Source organism: Canis lupus, chromosome 24 (assembly GCF_003254725.2).
Source record: "Canis lupus dingo isolate Sandy chromosome 24, ASM325472v2, whole genome shotgun sequence".
NCBI classification, from domain to species: Eukaryota; Metazoa; Chordata; class Mammalia; order Carnivora; family Canidae; genus Canis; species Canis lupus.
The window spans coordinates 26466513-26489138 of NC_064266.1; positions in this window are offsets into that span (position 1 = coordinate 26466513).

Consider the following 22626-nt stretch of genomic DNA (forward strand, 5'->3'; position numbering starts at 1 on the left):
CAGTTCCAGGCATCAGGATGAGCACCCCTGCTGGGGAGGAAACAGGCCTTGAGTCCAAATTCCAGCTGTGCCCACCAGCTGTGGCAGTTTGGCTACACGATCTTACCTTCCTTCGTCCGCAGACTAGGGGTGGTAATACCCATCTGGTACTTCGGAGAGTGAACTAAGTCCCCTAAGCATGCTGCCCGTGGTGGGCACATTAGGAATTGGGATTGCCTATGTCCTTCCCTCACAGCTGGGGCTTCAGCATGGGAACCACAACCATCTTACATGAAAAGATTGCTCTCCTTTATAGAAGCTAGCGGTCCCGTAGCATGTGTCCAGTCTGTCACAAAGAATAGCATCCTCCTGAGTGAGGAAGTGAAGAGCAGCAGTTCAAAAAGGCAGTATTTCAGGAAACTGAAGTGTGTTGCCCAGGGTCAGCACAGCAGCGACAGCGGGATGCCGCACACCCTGCCCGTGCCCACGGCCAACATTGCCAGGCAGCCCTGCTCTTGCTTCTCCTTGAACACCAGGTACAGGGCTGCAGGCCGCCACTGCCATCTGGCCCAAGTCAGCATGCCAAGGGAGACCCGGTTGCCATTCTGAGCAGCCGCCCGAGAGGACTCTGAGGAAGACGGCTCCTGCATCGTGCCCAGCGTTGGGCAGGTGGTGGGGCATCGAGTAAGACAACCCCTGCCTGCCTGGTGCTCTTGTCCACCCTGGCGGAAAGACAGTGTGCCCGTCCTTCCCGTGAGGTAGGCGTCCCACCAGAGCAGTGGCAGGTAGGTGCAACGGGACCTACAGAATTGCCTTACAGTCTCATTTTGGATTCAGGTGTTTGAGTTTTTTTAGTTCATTTTTCTGTAACTACAATAGCTGCCGTGTATTGAACACCTGCCATGTGTTCCTTGCTGTACAGCCTTTCTTTTAACGTGCACTGCAGCCTTGCTGGCATCATTATCCCCCATTTACTAAAGCTGAGAGTGAGGTCTCAGGGAGGGTGAGGAAGTTGTGCAAGGTCCTGGGGCCAATCGGCGGCAGCACCTACGCTCAAAGCAAGGTCTGCCTGTCCCCTAGTCCATGCTCTCCCCTCCACCCGCTGCTCTGTCTGGGAGACCACCACGGATCACTGACTGACATGACACTTCGATCGGTTCCACTGTCGATATGTGGTGTAATGAATTCACAAAGAATAAAGCATGTCTAGATGTAACCTGCAGAATCCTAGATTTTTTGAATTGGATGATACTTTGGAGAGCATTAGTCCTTCAGCATCACTCTTTTTAAAACTATTTGTGGGGTTTTTTTTGTTGTTTTGTTTAGATATTTTTTTTTTTTCATGAGAGAGAGGAAGAGACAGGCAGAAGAAGAAGCAGGCTCCCCGTGGGGAGCCCAATGTGAGACTTGACCCCAGGACCCAGAATCAGCACCTGAGCCAAAGGCAGATGCTCAACCACTGACCCACCAGGTGTTCCTTAAAATTGTATTTGTTTTTAGCCAGGTAATGCTTGTACATGGTACAGAAGTTCAAAATTCACCACAAAGGTATGCAGCAAGAGGTCTTCTCTCCCTGGAGGCAGCCACTGTCGCCTGGTCACCCATCCAGAGAAGTTCTGTCCAGCGGTTCTCCAGCTGCTCTTCCCAAAGCTCCAGGCTTCCCACCAGCGCATCAGAAGCCTGCATGGGGGGAGGGGGGAGCAGGCCACTCCCAACCCCCCCCCCCACTTCAACTACAGTCACTCCCCTCCGCTCTGCTTCAGAGGGTGCCTCCTGAGCTTTGTGCCACGAGTCCCTCTGCTAAAAGCAGGTTTCAGCTCCTACCTTCACTTTACAGATGAGGAAGTGGTCCCCTTTTCCATCAGTTTTGTGACAGGAGGGTTTGGTGGGGGACACAAGGTATAATCCCTTAAGATTCAGAAGAGGTCACAGTTCAGAAGACCGGATGAGAAGTCTTGGCCCTCTGCTTTCTGATTTTAACAACCCACCAAATGAGGTTAAGAAAAGCCTTTGAGAGCAAGGTAAAGATATTCTCTCACCAGCCTTGCTAACCCGTTGGCTCCTGGGGTGTGGAGCTTACCTTTTGCATCTGCTCATGGCTGAGACCCTGTCTTCCTCACCAAGCAGCACCCCCTCCCCCAGAAGAACTTCTTGGGCTTCCAGTAAAGGCCGCCCTTGCCATACATACACTTCTGAACGTGACTTCTGTGTCTGCCCTCCGTTGGGGTTCCCAAGCTCTTCCCTTGAAGCAGAGCCCTCTGTGGCCCTCCTTGTGCCCAGAGCTGAGCAGTCCCGGCGCCTGCCTCCCAGCAGGGCAGTATGCCTTTTCCTGTCCAAACATGGCAATGAAGCACTATTAGCCAGAATTACCTCATAGAGGAAATGAGGATTTCACATGCCTCTTCCTCCACAGCCTGCTGCTCTGTTTGTAGTGGTCCACAGGCCCGAATTCAGTGGCAGCAAGATGGGCCACATCTAATTTAAAGGGATTTGCATGCAGGCTGCATTCCTCCTTTATCTGGGGGGAGTGCTTTGTTAGGCGAGCTAGAAGCCACCCTTTGGTCACCCCCACAGGAGCACCTGTGCCCAGGTGATGTCCTCGGCCATTACCAAGAATGTCAATTTAGTGTCAACAGGAAGATGAGACTCACTTTCCTAAAGGCAGAAACTTCTGGATTAGTTTTTCTCACCCAACAGTAGTGATAAGAGCAGAGCCACATTTTTCAATCTGCCTTCCTCGGTGCACATGGCAAGTGTCTCAGTGGTGGGCCTCCATTATCTGGGCTGCAGAAAAGGCAAATGCTCCTCCAGCCATCTTTTTCTTGATTAGGTGACACATGCCCTTGGTGTCAACTTCAGAAGATCCATATGGGCTTCCGGTGTGTGAATCTCCCAGCTGCATCTCCTGGCCCCCCAGTGCCTCTCCCCAGAAGCAACTACTACAAAACCACTGGAATAGCCTTTCAAGGCTGTGTCTTCAAGTGAATAAAAATATATTTAATACAAATGGGAACCTATCATTTTCTCTATCCTGCACCTGGCTTTTTGCTCTACACCTGCCAAATCACCCAGTGGCCCCACTCCTTCCATAGCTGAGCTTATCAATGGCAGGGCCACACAGAATTTAGCTAATCACATTCAGGGACATTTAGGGGTCTCCCATTTTCAGCTACTACAATGTGGCAGTGAACATCCTTGGTCATTTCACACATGTATGAATTTAAATTCACAAGCAGAATTGCTAAGTCAGAGAGGATGTGCATTTTTCACTGGGACACGTGTTGCCACATTGCCCACCCTGCATCGACGGCATCTACGGGTACCACCCTGCACCCTCTTCTGCATGGCGGCAGCCCTCGTCTCTGCCTCTCTGATGGGAACAGTGGCTGTCATCTTAATTGGGTTTTCTCTTATGAGTGAAGTCATTTGGTGTTTTAGAAGAATGAATTGATGGCGTGTGTGCCATATTAGCTAATACTCATTGAGCTCATTCTATGAGCCTCAGTGCTTCTCTCAAATTAGCTCATCTAACCCTCATTCTTAAGGGGCAGGTACTTTGTCACCAGCCCCCTTTCACAGATGAGAGCAGATGACAGGGCCTGTGGCTTACAAAGTGACAAAACTGAGCCTGGAACATGAGCAAACTGGTTCCAGATTCCATGCTGCTGACCTCAGAGCTGCCCTGCCTCCAAACCAACTGGCAGAGAAGGGGCTCAAGTGAGAATGGAGAGGCAGCGGTCCGCCACTGGGGAGCCCCTGTCTGTACAGAACGCATGGGCAGCAGAAGCCTTGGGCGCAGTTGTACAGGAAGCCCCAGAGAAGCAGCCCATCGGCAGCCTTGTGACGGAAGCCCACAGTGTCTGCACAGGGCCCCTGCTCCCTGAGCCTCTCACGCCTGCATCTGAGCAGCTGGCTGCAATTCTCGCCTGTGTGGGGGCTTTGACACCAGGCTTTCTGGCTGGGGATGGGCGATCACATGAATGTGGCCCTGGCTGCTCTACCATGCGAAGAAGGAAGTCCAAGAAACATCTGGAAAGTTAGCCTTTCTCTCTGCAGCAATGGGGAGGAGGAAATGCCTTCGAGCAGCTTGTAAGTGAGGATCTTTGCCTACCTTTCCCCATTTCCTCATGCCCCACCTGTCTACTGAGCTCAGACTCCTCACTCTGTACCCCCCAACCTGCGTTACATGTCACTGCAACCTCCCAGGGTGTGCCTGCTACACACTTGCTCTGTGCAGGGCGCCGTGTTGGGCATGCACCCCAGGCTCCCCATAGCTGCCTAACAGGGTGTCACAAGGAAGCAATAACAAGCTTTAATAGAAGTGAGGGACAGGAAGTGCCCCCAAACCTGGCAGGAGGGACCAGGAAAGACAGGACACTGCACCATGTCTCTATCTTAAGTGATGTCACAGGGGTCTTAAGATGGTCACGAGTCTCAAAAAATAAGAGGTAGAAAGTCATTCGAGGCAGAGAGAACTGCACAGGCAAAGGTGTGGGGACTGGGTAAAACATGGGACCTTTGGGGGTGCCCAGACTACCCTGAGGTCAGAGCGAGGATCGAGTGAGCTCCCAGCATTGGCAGAACCTGAGAGACCCACATACATGTTGATTCCCTGTCCTTTCTGGGAGCTTGGGTCATGTCTAGTCACAGAGCTTGTTCTGGGACACATCACCTCCCCTTCCTGCAGGCTCAGAGTCCCGGAATGATGGGGAAACAGATTCTGGCCCCTAAAGCGGGATCCAGCCTCACAAGTGTGTCCAGGAAGTACCCAGGCCCCAGATGCCCTGGTAATAACTGAGCAAATAGGGTACAAAGTGATAGAGACCAGGCGATGGAGATGGGGCTGAGGATGAGGCGCTTTGGAGCTCAGCTGTGAATGACCCCAAGGAGCCCGGCGGCCTGAGCTGAGACAAGAGGAGTCTAAGCAGAGGCACAGAGGCAAAGGTTTTGGGGCAGAGAGAGCACAATCATTCTCCAGAAAATAGGCAGCAGAAGCCATGGTGACTAGACCCAAGAGTGAGGCAAGGGGCTGCTGGGGGAGCAGGCCGGAGAGGTGGGCAGGGGCCAGATCTTGCAGGGCCCTGGGGCCCACAGAGCAGTTTTGGCAAGGAAGGGATGTGATCTGATTTTGAAAAGATCCCAGTGCCTGATGGAGGACCCGTGGTGGAGAATAGCTTGGAAGCAGGAGCCCCAAGAAGAGGCTGGTGCACGCACCCAGGGAGGAGATGCTGATGCTGTGGACCAGGAGGTGGTGGACGCGCTGAGGCAGAGCAATGGGTCACCCTGCAGGGAGGGGCCCCTGGCCCGGGAGCCTTTCCCCAGCACTGAGGGCTGGGAGCCACTGAACGGCCCAACCAGAGTCGGGTGGGGCCGGCAGAGAGAGCTGCTCAGTATATAAATATCTTTAATGAATAAATAGAAGTGCTTTTAGGGCTGGCGGAGTCGTATCATTTCCACCTGCCGTAAAATTTCATTAGAAGCAGGCGCTGCAGGGGGAGAGGAATGGCTGTAATAAATCTACCCGCCCACCCCCAGGCCCTCCTCCACTCTGGGCCTGCTCAGCCCCACTCCCTGGAGAATCCAGACCCAGGCCCTCCTCCCCAGGCCTTCCTGGGGCTCCGAGGAAATCTGGTCCTCTCCTGCTCTCCTGCCCCAGCCCCCCAACCAGAACAGGCAAGCAGCAGCTGTGAGCAGGGATGTGCGGCTTGACACTGAAAACCATGGCCTCACTCCCCTTGGGAATAGGGCAATTCCTGCCCCTACCACTCCCCTCTTCCCCCCCCCCCCCCCCCCCCCCCCCCGGCCTTTACTCCCTCCCCAAGATGACAGAGACTTCATCCCCTCCCCACTAATGCAGATTAGATGTGTTTCAGAGAAGGTAGTAATCAACACTGCTGAATTCCAGGAACGACAGAGCTGGGGGAAAACATACCTGGGGTCAGACGGTTTTCCAAACAAGCAAACAGAGGCCCCAAGAAAGTAGGAGACTGTCCTAAGATCACTCATGGTCAGCCGATCTGGGCCTCCCAAACTACCATAGTGTCGGCTACATTATTTAGCACCAACTAAATGCCTGGCTCTGTACAAAGCACTTGATAGGGACCATTTCACTGACCCCTCCCTACATTCCTGTGGTGTGGAGACTGGCACCCTACCCTCTGGCAGATGGACCCAGGTCACCGCCTCAGTCAGTGACAGCCAGATGAGTCAGTCTCCGCACCACCACAGCAGCCTTTTTCTCCTTTATGCAAGCGTTCCAGAACTGGGATTGTTTTTTCTCAAGCCTTCGAAAGACTGGAGTAGAAAATTTACTGATGGAGTATATGCCAGGAGTCTCTGAACGGAAGGCCACTGTCCCCAGCACCTTGCTGCATCCCCATAGCATCTTCCAATGTTGCCATGCTCCCCTCCATTTTATAAACAAGAAAAGGAAGCACAGAGAGGTCAAAGAATGTGTCCGAGGTCACACAGCTGTGTCACGGATGCCAGCTCTTCACTTGAAGAACTGGGGATGCTCGGGCCCCCTCCCCTGGCCCCACTGCCACTCTCTCCCAGCCAGTGCTGTACGTCCAGGAAGCCTGGCCAAGTGGACGAGCACAGCTGGCAACCTGCCTGAGCCCATGGTTATCAGTTAAGCTCATTAAGTGGCCATGACAGGACATGGCCTGGGCCAGCTGCCTTCCTTCCTCACCTTGCTCCAGCCCTCTTGGGAGCAAGGCCCGAGGATAGGTTTCTGCTTTTACCAGCCAGGCCAGTGTCTCTGTAATTGAGAAAGATCAAAAATAATGAATAAAATAAAATAATAAAATAAAATAAAATAAAATAAAATAAAATAAAATAAAAATAAAATAAATAAAATAAAATAAAATAAAATAAAAATTAAAAAAAGAGAAAGATCAAAAGATATTCAAGCAAGCTTCACCGGACTGGCCCCATGGCCCAGTGGGCAATGGGGCATGGGTGCTGGAGACAGGTTTCCAGCTGTGTGACCCAGCTGAGTGACTTCACTGCTCTGAGCCTAGGTCTCCTTGTCTATAAAAATGGGGAGATAGTGCTGTACAATACCACTCACCACCCAGGCCTATGACAAGCTAATACATAGAAAGCACTTGACCCACTAGGTGTTAGGTGCTGATCAATGGTCATACCATCACATAAGTGACATCCTTATGTCACTATTTTCTTATTCACTTTCTCCACTTGACTGTAAGCTGATTCATCTTTATTTATACCTTCCAGGATGAATGAACGAACCTGTGAGGGCATCGGTCCTTCCATCAGCAAACTCCCGTGCCAAGGTCCTTTAGGAGCAAAGAGTGAGCAGTGTACTTGTATACAACAGGTGCTCCCTAAGGGGCTGGGCTGTTGAACCAGAGTGCCTGGGCAGGCCTGACTGTGCTCCCTTGCCCCAGGCCTTAGTCCATGTGCTCTTGCTCTGTGACCTGCCCCCATTTCCCCCTCTCCTGCTGATGATTCTACTGCTGTTCAGGACTCGCCCAGGGCCAGACACCACCCTCCCTGGGGGCGGGAGTGTGGGGCCCGGTCTCAGGGGGCTTCAGCCTCCTGGAAGAGACAGAGGCAGGTACACCCCTCATCAACCAGAACACAGTGAGCAGAGGTCCTGAGAACCCCATACACTCTGCCCTTGGCCCCGAGACCCCTGATTCCTCTTTTGCCCCCTCTCTGCTCTTCCCAGGCCCCCAGTGAGCCTTCCCTGAGCCTGCTTCTCCTGATCTGCCCTGTGAGCTGCTTGAGCATGGGGGCTGCCTTCCTCCGTTTCTGCACTGAGTGCCCAGCACGGGGCTGCCACCCACCAGGATCCCCTGCAACATTTCCTCAGCAAATCTTTTCTGAGCACCTACCACGTGCCAGGCCCCCATGTGCAGCTGTGGGAATAAAGAACAAACAAGGCTCCTTGTCCTGGACACCAGCCAGGCAACTCGAGATGGCACTGGGAGCTGTACATAAAATAGGAAGAACAGCCCCTCTGGTCTGGAATGTCAGGGAAAGGCTTTCTGAAGAGGTAATGCTGGAGTTGAGACAAGATTGACAAGCAGAGCAGCTGCCAAGAGAAGTTGGGAATAGAATTCTAGGCGAAGGGAATAGCAAGTGCAAAGGCCCTGGGGCAGGAGTGTGATTTACATATTTAAGGAACAGCCAGGTGCCACATGAATGAGGAATGCAAGGAGATGAGTTTTCAGAGGTGGGCAGGGAGCAGGCTGGGTCAGGGGCAGGGTCTTGTTAGCCACAGTGAGGAGTTTAGATTTTCTTCCACACACAATAAGAAACCATAGAGGGTTTTAAGTAGAGGAGGGAAACGATCACAGAGAATATGTGTGGAATATAATGACTGAGTCAAAGAGGGAAGGAGTGAGAGGATGGGTGAAGGAAGAGGGAATGAAAGGATGAATGGCAGAGCAAAAGGCAGAGGACCGCTGGCTGTCTGCATGGAGGAGATCCCACCATGGATGCAGCAGGATCTGGGTCCCTCCTGTCGTTAACCTCTATGTCCCTCTGGCCCACTGTCTGAGCAGCCGGCGCCTAGCCTGGGCTCATGGTGGTCAGAGCAGCGGGCACAAAACCAACTTGAGTCAGGGTGGGAAGTGACGGTTCTGGGAACATCTGAGCTGAGTTATGTCTTGGGAGTCCCTGACGCTTCACTTCGGGAAGCAGCCATGGCAGGTGGAAATTCGCCAGGTAAGAAGCCTGGAAGGGCTCCCAGGAGTGGTGCCGAGAGTGGCAGAGGCACGGAGGCAGGAAGAGCCCAGCTCTGAGCTGGGGGCCTTACAAAACCAAATGCAATTTTCAAAAAAAGATTTTATTTATTCATGAGAGACAGAGAGAGAGAGAGAGAGAGAGAGAGGCAGACATAGGCAGAGGGAGAAGCAGGCTCCCTGCGGGGACTCTGATGCAGGGACTCGATCCTGGGACCCTGGGATCATTGCTGGAGCTGAAGGCAGACCCTCAATCACTGAGCCACCCAGGCGTCCCTAAAACCAAATCCAAGTAATTGTCACCACAACTCTGTGAAAGGCAAGCTGCTGTCCCCATCTTATAGATAAGAAAACCAAGGCTTGGAAGAGGGAAGAGGCTGGATGGTCACACAACTGTTCTGGGCAAGAGTTGAATCTTAACCTGAAAGCCCAAGAGTGATCAATAAAATGTATCCCAACCCTCCTGTGGGTGTTGGGAGTCCACACAGCAGGCAGGAGGGAGGATACTGTTAAAGACACACACACACACACACACACTGCAGGCATTGCTGAGCAACTTCTTGGAGTATCTTGGGGGTATGGTAGAGGAGGTGACATTTGAACCCAACCATGTAGGATGGTGAGCTTTGATGGGTGAGAAGGGGGCAGGGGAGGAGGTTGCAGAGGGAGGAAGCACAGGGAGGATGAGTAGGTGGGGAGGAGAGGGGGTGGTAGGAAAGGGGGCTGGCAGGTGGGCAGGAGGCAGATTGGGCATGCTGCAATGCCAAGGCCAAGCGGTGTACTCTATTTGGAAGGTGCAGAGGGGCCCTGGAAGGGCTCTGAACCATTGAGGGGCAGGTCATGTGGGAGAGTCTGAAAGTCCCTCCTGTTTCCGGCCTGACGGACAGAAGGGGGTAGGTCAGGAGGCTGAAAGGTCAGGGGAGGGCTGGTGCCGTAGTCTGGGCAGGCCTTGGTGGTGACCTTAAGGACGGGGAGGAGAGGGCACGTTTGAAAGCTATCATGGAGTTAGAGTGGGCTGGACTTGGTTGGGGAGAAGGGTGGGAGCACAGGGTGCAGCCCCGAGAGGGTCAGTTAGCTTGGCCACCTCCCCGGGCCAGAGACTCATTCACCCACCTCTGACCACTCTCCACCCACCGCTTGTCCCTCCTCCCACCCTGCCGGGGCCGGTCCCTCTCCGTGTTAGGCGGGTAGGATACAGGAACGCCTGCCCTGGTCCCTGCCCCTCTGGAGCACTTCTCGGTCTAATGGGAAGACCACAGCGACAAGAGGGGATCCCCACCCAGCGTGCTGAGCACATGTGATCAGGGACGGAGGGAGCAGGGAGAGAAGAGGGGGGCGAGGGGGCTCAGCGCGGCCCCCCTCCACCTCTGGACAGTGGGTTTGCAATGTCATCATCCCAAACAAAGGACAGTACATTATTAGCGTTATTAATTATCATTAATCTAATTAAATGGCAATTACAATTAAGAACAGGGATCCCTGGGTGGCGCAGCGGTTTGGCGCCTGCCTTTGGCCCAGGGTGCGATCCTGGAGACCCGGGATGGAATCCCACGTCGGGCTCCCGGTGCATGGAGCCTGCTTCTCCCTCTGCCTATGTCTCTGCCTCTCTCTCTCTCTCTCTCTCTATGTGACTATCATAAATAAATAAAATTAAAAAAAAAACAATTAAGAACACAGTGATAAAAAAAAATGCCACCTTGGATTTAAATGCATCCACGAATGACTTTCCAGGAGCTCAGCCCAGCCCCCACGGCAGCACCGCTTGCTCGCTGGGGCCACAGCCACTCCTCGTGTTTCAGAGGCACCGCGGGGGGATCGCAAGGTCCCACTCCCCCCACTCTCGTTCTACCGGTGAGCAAACTGAGGCCCAGGAAGGGGACATGATGGACCCCGGGGTCACCCTCAAGTCTGTGACAAAGGGAAACTCAAGCCAAGGAGCCCGATACCGGCCCACCTCCCAACTCACCCCATCCCTAACAGCCTCTTTTTTTTTTCCCTAGGAAAAACAGCTGTCAGAGGCAGCCATCCTGTTACTGATTAAACAAGGCAAATTCTATCGGAACAGAATCGGAGACACCCCTGGACACCTAATTACACAGTCTGGAACGAGAAACATGGGCAGGGGAAAGGGAATATGAACAAACAGTGCAGCGGCAGCACGGTGCCCCCCCCAGCGCCAGAAGCTGTCATCTCCCCGAGGCCTCCAGACGGGAGCACAGGACTTACCTCCTGCTCCTCGGATAAGGTGCCCGCTCCGGGAAGGGGCCCCCCAGCTGTGCTGACCCCCGCCTGCCCCCACCAGCCAGGGCACAGCGGCGTGTGGGCCAGAGCCCCTCTCAGGGCCACCTCTGACCCCGTGGGGAGCAGGTGTCGTCCCAGGCCTCCAGGCCAGCCGTCGGGGCAGCGAGGTGGGGCAGAGCTGGGCCGGAGCCACCCCCACCTGGCCCTGGAGCCCCGGGCTCCGTCTCCCGGCTGCAGGGTGTCCCGGCAGGTTCTGTCCCAGTGGCAGTGCTGGGAACAGGGGCTGGGCGGGGCTGTCCCCTCCCCCGCCTGAGGACCTGTCATTTTGTATCCAGGAGGACCGTGAGCCGGCGAGGGCAGGGGGGCCCTGTCTGATTCTGTTCTTCCCTTTCCAAGCCCCCACCTCGACAGGCCCCCGAGCAGTGATGACAGGAGAATCCAGTATTCATTTGGCCATATTTGTTGAGCACGGCCCTGTGTTCATGCCGGGCTTGGGGAGACAGGACTGAACAAAACAGAGCACCTGCTCTCGAGGAACCCACAAGTGTAGAAGGGGGGCACAGACATGAGCAAGGCAGACCAACCAGAAGAAGACAAACTCCAGAGAGAAATAAGTGAGGTGGTGGCACGTCTGGGGGGCTCAGTGGTTGAGCACCTGCCTTCAGCTCAGTTCATGATCCCGGGGTCCTGGAATCAAGCCCCGAGTCGGGCTCCCTGCTCAGTGGGGGGTCTGCTTCTGCCTCTGCCTCTTCCCCTGCTTGTGCTCCCTCTCTCTTTCTGTCAAATAAATAAATAAAATATTGAAAGAAAGAAAGAGAGAGGAGAGAGAAAGAAAGAAAGAAAGAAAGAAGAAGAAAGAAAGAAAGAAAGAAAGAAGAAAGAAAGAAAGAAAGAAAGAAAGAAAGAAAGAAAGAAAGAAAGAAAGAAAGAAAGAAAGAAAAAGAAGTGAGATGAAGAAAACAAGGCGATAGAATCAACATGGAATCAGAGAGTTGGGGAGATAAGATGGTCCTGGAAGGCCTCTCAGGATATGTTTGAGCTGAGACTGACCAGCGGGCTGGGGGCAATCTGGGGTGGAGCTGAAGGAACATTCCAGGTGAGCGCAAGCTGAATGAACCGGGGGGGGGGGGGGGGGGGGGGGGGGGGGGGGGGGGTATGTGGGTGTGCGCAGCGGGAAGACAGGCCTGGAGGCGGCAGGTGTCCCTCGCTGTTGCCGGATGGCTCACAGCCACCCCCCCAGAGCCCCCCCAGCAGGGCACTTCCTTCCCCGTCGGCCTGCCCCCCGGCCCCGCCCCGCCGCAGCCCCCACCCGTGTACCACCCCGGGACGGACCTCCTCCAAGTGACTTTGCTCATTATTTATGGTTAGTATTATTGGTGTGCCATTAATCATCATTGCCCCTCACCTTCCTCCCTGCGTCTGTCTTTCCACCCATGAGGTTTGCGCCCTCAGTGGAGGTCAAGGCTCCTGGCTGTCTGAGGCCTGGGTTGTCCATCTCTGAGAGGAGAACATGACATGCACCCACACATGATGCGGGGCTCTGGCCCTTCAAGGCCATGGATGTGACTCCGGCCATCCTGCTGCTGGAACAAGTACTGGCCTCCCTGAGCCCCCCTTTCTGCCTCCAGCGTGGACAGTGACGGTCGGTACCTCTCGCCTCTGCCGCGTGCTGCTCCCCGTGCACCAGCTGTTGACTTCACACAGCAGCCCTGCACAGTAGAGTTAGAGTTACCACCTCTTCACCCCCTTCACAGACGCGGGAGCTGGGCCCAGGAGGGGTCATGTGGCTTGGCCGAGGGTCAGTGGTGCAGTGGGATTAACATCAGGCCTGGGGTAGATTAGACAGTAGTGATGCTTCAACATGAATTTCCTGATTCCAGTGGCTGTACCGTGGTTATGTAGGAATAAGTCTTGGGGGGCGCCTGGGTGGTCAGTCGGTTAAGCATCTGCCTTCGGCTCAGGTCATGATCTAGGGGTCCTGGGATCGAGCTCTGAGTGGGGGGCTCCCTACTCAATGGGGGGGGTCTCTCTCTCCCTCTGTGTGCACACTCGCTCTGTCTCTCTCTCTCTCTTTGTCTCTCTCTCTCCCTCTCAGATAAATAAATAAATAAATCTAAAAAAAATTAAAGTCAATATATCTCTGTTGAGTTTTATTTTTTTTTAAATATTTTATTTATTCATGAGAGACACAGAGAGAGAGAGAGGCAGAGACACAGGCAGAAGGAGAAGCAGGCTCCATGCAGGGAACCAGATGTGGGACTCGATCCTGGGTCTCCAGGATCACACCCTGGGCTGCAGGCGGCGCTAAACCGCTGCGCCACCGAGGCTGCCCATTTGTTGAGTTTAAAAAAAAAAAAAGAGAGAGAAAAAGAATAGGTCTTTGTTCTAGAAAGTGCACGCTAAAATATTTGGAGGTGGTGCTGTACCGCATACTGGTCTTGCCACCGCCCCATAAGTTGAAGATGAAATCAGATTTTTAAAACTTTAAAACATCCACAATATAGAAATTAAAACCAAACAAACAGGGATCCCTGGGTGGCGCAGCAGTTTGGCGCCTGCCTTTGGCCCAGGGTGCAATCCTGGAGACTCGGGATCGAATCCCACGTCGGGCTCCCGGTGCATGGAGCCTGCTTCTCCCTCTGCCTAGTCTCTGCCTCTCTCTCTCAATCTGTGTGTGACTATCATAAATAAATTTAAAAAATTAAAAAAAAAAAAAAAACCAAACAAACAAACAAAGCCTGTGAACCTTCCATGCTGGGCTCGGTATTCAGACCCAGAAGGGCTGGGCTGGTGATGGAGGTTCCTTTTGTACTCACTGCTGCCTTGCAAGGAGGGGGCGTTATTTTACCCCTGACTCTGCAGACAGAGAAATAGAAGCTCAGAGTAGAAGAGGCATTTTCTGAGGCCACACAGCCAGGCAGTACGCCTGCCCATGGGGGGGCTCCCCACCCAGCAGGGTGTGAAGACCAGAGGGAAGGGAAGCTGCTGGAGGCTGAGGGGTGCGGGGAGGCCTCACGGGCCAGGGGTACTGGATGCCAGGGCGCTGGGCCAAGTGGTACCCCCCTCCCCTGCCCTTTCAAGCCCTCAGACCTCCCTAGGAGGGGAGGGGAGCCGGGGCTCCCACCCCCGGTCAAGGGCTGATTGATCTGCCACGGTCCCTGGAGCCGGTCCCCACGTCCGCACCTCTAGCTGCTGCGTGTTTTCTTGTCTCTGATTGTAAACAGATTTGACTAAAGAGGTAAATTAGAAGTTAATTAGAGAGAACATGATTGATGAGGCAGTTTGCTGTGACTGGGAGGCGTGGAAAGGATGGGGCTCCGTGCACGGAGGTGAAGAAGGAAGGGTGCAGGAGGGAGCATTGTTCACAAGCCCATGAACGTGGCAGGGACCCCAGCAAGGTGAGGGGCCGGCTCCAGCCTCCCCTTTCTCTTAGGTCCCTCCAGGTGAGCACCCACAGGCCCTGTGACGGGGGGCCAGGCGCTTGCTGGACTCCGTGTGTGGCCAGAACTCTTATCCCAGTGTGCAGCCCGGCCCAGGGCAGGTGCTCGTGCTTGCCACACACTTACACCACTCCAGGCTCTGTGCATCTTCTCAAAACATCGCAAGGTTGATGCCGCTCCTCTGTTTTCTGGATGACGCACTCTGAGACATTCAGAGCTGACGCAACTTGCCCAAGTTAACACAGCTAATAAGAACGGAGCAGAGACTGAGCTCTGGAGCCTGTGCCTTTCTGAGTTCTAGACTGGGTGCCCGGTCATGAGTCCGACTGCCCAGGCACCACGGGGGTCCTCCCCATGGCACCCCTGCTTACACACCTCCCGCAACGGTGAGCTCACTTTCTCCCAAGGCAGCCTGTCCAGCGGCAGGTCAGCTCTGACGAGGGGAACGCCTGTGCCTGTGTGGACCCAGTCTAACTCTCCCAGCCCTACCTCCACGGCTCTGCCACCTGCCTGCCTTCTTCACATCCCAGGACAGAGACCCCCAAGGGGAGGGGAAGCCTTCGAGGTCTCACACAACTCCCTCATTCTCCCGGGGGAAACTGAGACCCAGAGTAGGACCCAAACATCAGAGTGACACAGGGAGCTGGTGTCACAGGAGGACCCGACTCCCCCATGTCTGAAATACAGTGATCAAACCCCGCCAGGGCTCATATCCTCTACTCCCTCCCTGGGCTGTTTCAGCTCTTCATCCATCCATCCACAACTTCCCTCCCCTATTCATTCAGCAAGATTTACTGGGGCCCCGACTCTGTGCCAGAGAAGGAGTGAGGAAGATCCCACCTTCCCTTGGAAGTGCTCACAGCCCCGTCAGGGTGGCAGAGCTGCAAAGGAGAGGACCAGGGGCTACAGGAGAGCCTTGATGGGGAGCCTGGGCCCTGCAGGAACTGGCGCAGGAGCCAAGCTTTCCACTTTGGAAGAGGTGTGAGCATGTTCCAGGCAGAGGGAACTGTGGTGAGAGGGAGCGTGGTACATTCCAGAAACCGCCAGAAGGCCAAATGGCTGGAAGCAAGAGTGAGGGGGAGCTAGTGGGAGGTGAGGTCACCTAAAGAAGCTGTTCGGATTTTATTCTAAGCAGTAGAAACCATCCAGAGCTCTAAGTGGGGGAGGATGGTGGGATTTGCATTTATAAAAGTGTTCCCTCCAACTTCTGGTGGGATGTGGGGTGGGCACAGGGGACACAGGAGGTCCCCGCGGCAGGTGATGCCCACCAACCCACCAGCACGAAAAGCGGGGACACAGCAGGGACGACCAGCCATGTCCCGTGGGCGGGGCTCAGGGATGGGTTCCATCTCTGGGTGCAGGATGGCCTGGGGTGGAGTTTCGAGAAGGGGGCACACTTGAGACAGGGAAGACCTGGAGTAGGACAGGACTTGAGGGGAAGTGCAGAACGTTGGATGGAGGCATGTTGGGTGTGAGGAGGTGTGCTGTAGACAGGGTGATGCCCGGGTCAGGGCTGATGAGAGCCAGAGCCGGACGTGTCCGTCTTCCCAGATGCTGGAAACATGTGGTCTGTAGGACCATCCCATCCCGAGGCCCCCCTCCCTGGTCAGTGGGTCAGTGACCCTCCTGAAAGGGGCAGAAGAGTCTGGGGCAAGGGAGACCAGAGCTGGACAGAGAAGAACAGGACAAACCGTCTCCTCCCTTGTTCTAGGTTATACGCTCCTGTTAATGCTACCAGTGGCCACATGGCCTGGTCAACAGCCTCATTCCAATGGTTGCTGGTGGGGCTGGAAGCCTCCTGAGGGCCTTGAGGCCCAGCCTGACTCTCAGCTTCCCGCACTCCTCAGACTTCTCCAGACCCGAACAGGAGCCCACCTGGGGAACATCCACTGAATCAGACTGGTGACCCAGGAAGTGGGCCATGGCCAGAGGGTGACAAATGATACACTGCTACCCTCCCTGAGCCTGTGCCCGTCTTCTCCCAGGCACTGCGAGTGATGGATGTTTCACTCATCCAACAACCTTCGTGATAAGCTCTGTTTTTATTCCCATTTTACAGATGAGGAAATAGGCTCAGAGACGGAAGGGGTCCAGGTCCCACAACCCAGAAGAGACAGAGCCGGGATGTAAACCCAGGCCACAGCGTGCACTCGGGGCAGTTGGCCAGCCAGCTGAGTGATCAGCTGGGCCTTCCCAGCCTCGTGGGGTGGGTGGGGGTTGGGAGAGGGCCCCTGCTCCTGCTCAGAGGGTGCCAGTGCCTCCCTCCCAGCTGAGGGGAGGCAGGAGCAGGAGAGGAAGCAGTGACAACTCTTAGAAACTACCCGGCTAGCTCCTGCTTCAGACTCCAGAGGGCAGGGAGGCAGGGGCAGGGATTGAACACTGGATTCAGGAGATGCTGAGGCAGAGGCTGAGTGGGGGCTCAAAGGTCACACACCTGACCTTTGACCAGAGGTGGCCTCCTTGGGGACGTAGGCCTTCCAGTCCCCTCCTTGGTCAATACTGGGGCTTCTGGTTCCTCTGGGCGACAGTGCCCAGTGGGGCACAGGGTGGAGGACTATGATGGGAGGAGTGCAGCCCCAGGATCCACGCCTATCTATGCCCCCTCTGGGATATGTGGCCTCTGAAGTCACTATCCTTCCCTGGGTCTCAGTTTCCCTACCCGTACAATGGGCTAGTGCAATAAGAGGGGGTCCAGAGTCCCTGGCAGCTATAGATTATCCTAGAGAGAGTGAAGACAATCAGGAGCTAACATTCACCGAGCCTCTCCTGTGTGCCAGGGGCAGAGGAAGGATGTCTCATGGCATCGCTGACTTAATTTTCATGAAACACAGTAAGACAGGGGTCGGAATCTCCACTTTAGAGACAAGGAAACTGAGGCTTGTCTGAGTAGCTTTCCAAGGACCACACAGCTGGGATGAGGTGGAGTCAGGTTCAAGCCCACCACTGTCTGGCTTCAGATGAAGCCAGTGTCCGCTCTGTCCACATGGTCATGTGCATGGGTGCAAGCATGGGTACCTCCAGCAGGGCCACACCTGCAGGGGTTTGGGGCAGGCAGTATTTGGGGAAGGGCCTGGATGGGAGATGGGGAGAAAAGTGCAGTGGGTACGAGTGGAAGTGAGAACAAGCAAATACGCATCTCTGGTCAAGGCCCTTGACCTTTCCAGTAAAACAGGGAGAATCATGGCCCCCCCCCCATCCAGAGCTATTTCAGTGAGCTGGTATGCCCAAAGCTGGCCCAGTGCCTGCTTGTTAAATCCGGTGCTGGGATTCCACGTCCTCTGCTCTTGCAACAGCCGTAGGGGTCCGGGAGAGGAAGCACACATTTCTCAGACAACAAATGGAGGCTCAGAGAGGTGAGGAGACTCACCCAGGGTCCCATGGGTTAAAATTTGGACCCTATGGGCAAGCTCTCATCACTGCACCAGCAAAGAGAAGATACTGGATGGATGGGTGAATGGATGGATGGACAGAAAAATGAAAATGTGCATGTAGCCCTGGGAACTCTCTGCCCTCTGAAGCTGCCTTGCTATATTCTTAGTCTGGTTTCTCATGATAGGTGGAGGGGTTTTAGCCCCAGGATCATGCTAGAAGGCTGTTTTTCCCTTGGGGGTGGGGAGGGTCTGAAGGCCCCAGATGCTGTTCTGCCTTCTGGATCACAGCTAGAGATGCTCCCGGGTTAGAGAGGACTTTATCTCCTCCTTGAGCTGCTGTGGTCTGATGTACTGGCCTTGGCAAGTGCCATGAAAGACTGGAGCAGTTTCCAGCCATTTCCAGCACCTCCATCCAGGTTCTGCAAATAGATCATTCATACAAGAGACCAGCACGCCCACTGGTGCGTCTGCTCCAGCAGGGACCCCTGGGAAGACCCCTCTGCTCTGACCCAGGCCCAGCAGTCTGGGTCAGGTTGGTCATGCCTTGTGCCCACCCCCATCCTTGCCTGAAATTTCACTATTAGAGTGTAACTCCTTTGGTGTAATGCTATAGTTCTGGTTTTGAAAAAAATTTGCCTCAGTGAGGAGAACATTAGCCAGGGTCTCTGAAGATCTGAGTTGGAAACCTTGTGTATTTTGGTCAAGTCACTACCCCTCATTTCCCTCCAAAGCACTGAGCTGGAAAGGCTCTGCTGCAATGATCAAGCTGTACCCTCCCACCGTAGAGATGGGGAAAGCTGCGGTGCAAGGGGGCTGGGAGTGGCTGGAGATGGAACTCTGAGCAAGAGGGCTTCATTGGGCCAGGTAAGCCTGCGTCCCCGGTCCGTCCAGTGGGGGCACGGCATCCCAACATCAGAAGGAGCTGGAGGAGATTAACTCCTCCCCTCCCTCCAGCTGAGATCTGGCCCCCATACAACACCCTTGGAGCTAAAGAGACTTCCTTCTTGGGGCAAAATGCTCAGGCCTCTTGGTGGCCACCAGCTGTGTCATCTTCAGCATGGGCTCTGCATCCCTGTCCTGGGCTCCTCCTCAGCAAACGGCATGTCAGCGGTGCAACTTCACGGGGTCAGTGTGGGCCGGAAGGACAAGGGAAACAGTGTGCTCCACTCAGGGACCAGCAAGGGTCAACACAGTAAGTGTTGCTTATCATTTGGAATCAGGAAGATCGAAACTGGACCCTGGATCTGCCACTTGCCAGTTGTAAGATCTTAGACGCCTCTTTAGGCCTCAGTTTCCTCATCTATAAAATGGGGATGAAAATGCCTTTCACTGCTGTGGGGATTTAATTTTAAAAAACATGGTAAACACTTGGCATGAGACCTGACACATCCTAGGTCCCCAGTAAATGATGGGTGCGGGTCACGGTGACACAGAAGTAATGACCCTTCCCAGGATGTGGGGTGTCTAGCTCCTCAGCAGTTGCTGAGGGCCTGTTGTGCGCTGGGCCCTAAAGTAGCAAGGTGACGAGCAAAGCCAGCCGGGTCCCCCCTTCGATGGTCACTCGAGCTGTGCACAAATTAATTTCAAAAACCACATCTGTGTGTTCGCTCAGTAATCATGTATCAGGTGCATGCTGTGCCCCAGGATCCAGCTGGGGCAGGAGACAGACCCACCCCTCATTCTCGTGGGGTTCACGCTGCAGTCAGGGAGACGGAAGGTCAAGAAATCAGCACGTACAGTGGCAGATAATGATGAGCATTGAGACAGGGACAGGTGAGGGGCTTCAGAGGGACAGGGACAGCATTTTAGGGAAGATGGTCAGGGTGACGTTTGATCAGAGACCAGATGTGAAAGAACACGAGGAGCAAATGCAAAAGCGCTGAGGCAGGAGGGTCCCTGGAGCATCTGAAGAGCAGCCAGGAGGCCTGTGTGACCAGAGCCAGGGTCCCAGGGGGCGCAGGGGAGACGAGGGCAGACAGGCCAAGGGGGCCAGCCCGGGCGCACCGGGCTTGTGAGGCTTGGTGAGCGCCCTGGCCTTGGCCTGAGTGAGGAGAGCAGCGCTGCGGAGAGTCCCCTGGGGGCGCCGGCCTCGGGTCCCCAGGGTCTAGCTCCTGCGCGGAGCACACCCCGCGTGGGACCCCCGGGGATGCCGGCCGAGCTCGGCGCTGTCTCCGGGGGAAGCCCTGACCCGCATGGGGCTCTTGGGCCCTGGATCCAAGCGTGGCCAGCCCAAGCGCAGGGGTGCCAGGTACGAAATACACGCCGGAGTCTGACGACTTGCTACGCAAAAGGAATATCAACTACCTCAGGAACAACGTTTTATATTTATTTATTACGTGTTGAAATGACAATATTTGGGTATGTATATATTATTAAACTAATTTCACCTGTTTCTTTTTACCTTCTTTTTAAAAAAATAGTGGCTACTAGAAAATTTAAAATTACGCGTGCAGCCTGCATGTGATTTCTATTGGACAGCGTTGGTCTAGCTAATTAGTCACAGCCATGGAATATTTAGACTGGCGTTAACCGTGCCATTAAAGTAATTTAAGGATTTTTAAAAAACACTCCTACAAGCAGAGCCTTGAGTTGGCAGAGGCTCTGCTGTCCCGTCGTGTTTAATAAGCACCCGGTTTGCAGGGTGAAGGGCCCAGGAACCCCGTCTCTCTGATGCAATTAATTGCCTTTGATGGAGATTATCACTAGGCTCCTCGCTGGGACAACACAGACACACACCACATGCACATCTTTCTGGCCTTGGTAGAGCACAATTTATGAGCTTGGGTTACAATTTGAGGGGTAAGGCCTATAAGGGTTCTTTGGACCTTGGAGAGGTGCCCCCTTTGGGGAGCCACAGGGTGGGAGGTCTTCAGGCCTTACCTGCCCTCCTCAGGCAAAGACACGTGGAGGAAAAAGCTCTTCTGGAGTCAGGAGCCCTGGGTCCTTGGCGTGGTTCTGCCATTTCTTCCCCGTGAGATCTCAGGCTTGTCACCGTCCCTCTCTGGGCCTCAGTCTATACAGTAGGAGCAGTAGTGGTTGATCTTGGATGACCCTTCAATATTTTAAATTCTAAGCTTTAGAGGATGCCTTCACTCTATGTGGTCCACCCAGGCTGGAATCCAGAAGCAAAACCTCCAAGTGGCCCCTTGGTCTTCACAGGGTCATGCAGGCTGGCAGCGATGGGACTGGCTGGATGACCTCCCCCACCCCTGGCCTCTGGCCTCAGCCCTTCCTGGTCAGAACATGAGCTCTGAGAGAGGCAGAGTACAGCAGAGTACAGATGAAGGCTCCGAGTCCACACAGACGAGAACCTGGGTCTGCATCAAGGGTGGCACCCATGGACAGAGACTTCAGAACCTGGAGGCTCACATGACAGGGACATGAGGCCAACTGTAGAGGCCACTCCAGGCTCCTGCCTCGCTTGTGGGGGAACGGATAAAGGCATCAGCAGAAGAGAGGAGCACCCCAGACCTGGGTAGCAGTCACCATTTGGCCCCCTGTGCCACCCTCCCGGTAAGCACAGGGGCAGGTGGCTTCCTCAGCCCAAGAGGCTGGCTGGGCCCAATTCAAGGAATAGGAGAGGAAGAGCCACTGTCCTTTCAGCTGTTGCAGTCCTCACTGTGGCCCACCGGGTGCCACCTGGGTACCCGGGGAGTGAGCCGATTCCCAGGTGCCTGGGAATGTTCCAGTCAGACAGAAAGAGAAGCCCCAGGGGTGGGGCTTGGGCCTCTGCAGACACAGCCAGACTCCTCAGAGGCGTAAGTCCATGAACATCTCATAGCTCTGTGTCGAGGCCAGTGGTGCTCAACCCCAGCTGGGTGCTGGGATCACTGGGAAATGTTATAAAAGCCTGATGCCTAGGCCTCACCCCAGACCAATTGTGTCAGTATCTCTCAGCATTAAAATTTTTTAAGCTCCCCAAGTCATGCCAGTGTGCATTCAAGGGCTACCTCAGCCCCAGATCAGTCCTAAGAGCCTCAAGATGGATGTTTAGGGTAAGGGAGGGGGGACCTTTGAGGCTCAGAGAAGGGGGAAGTAACTTGCCAAAGGTCACACAGTGAGGTGATGAAAAACCAGCCCTGGAACCTAGGCTTCTTCCCTGGACATGGACCAATTCCTCTCCTGAGGTTCCATTTCCTTTCACAAACCAGGGCCCAGGCAGGCAGTGCTCACAGTATTTCACTTTAATAATATTGGAGCTTGGTACAGTCAGGGCCACCACCGTGAGGGGCGGGAGCTTGCGATGGCGATTAGCGGAGCCATAAGTCTTTCGCTTTATCCAAATCTTGGGCAGTAATTTAGGAAATTTAATTAAAGGGGGAGAAATGGGGACACCTGAAGCTCCTTGCCTCCTGTTATAATGAGTGAAATACACCGGGCTGTAAAAGGAAATGCTGTCTGAGACGCGGCTCCGATGTTTTATTGCCAAGTTTTATTCGCTGATGTAAACGTAATCTCTGGAAAGCGGAGCGCTATTAACGCACATATTTTCACACATCCGGGGCCCCGCCTGCCACCTCCCTTCCTCTGGGTTTGTTCGGCCACCTCCTAGGGTCAGCCCCCGTGCTTTCTGGGCATGTCGGTGCCAAGTCTGGATTTCCCCGCCGGTTTCACACCCTCCCCTGGCAGATAAGAGTTTAATAGAATTCCAGTGCTCCTCTGAGCTCAGTAATGCATTCTGGAAATTAGGCGACTACATCCTGAAGCCATTGTTCCCCCTTATAAATGGGCTCCCTCGAAGCCAGTGACCGTGGGGTCTCTGATAAGCTCTCATGAAGCTGCGCTCCACATGTTATTGGTGTGTTAAAAGGTTCAACTCCAGGCTCACATTGCTCATTGTTAGGGGCTGATACATTTAAGTAGTTTCTCCATGAATCAGGC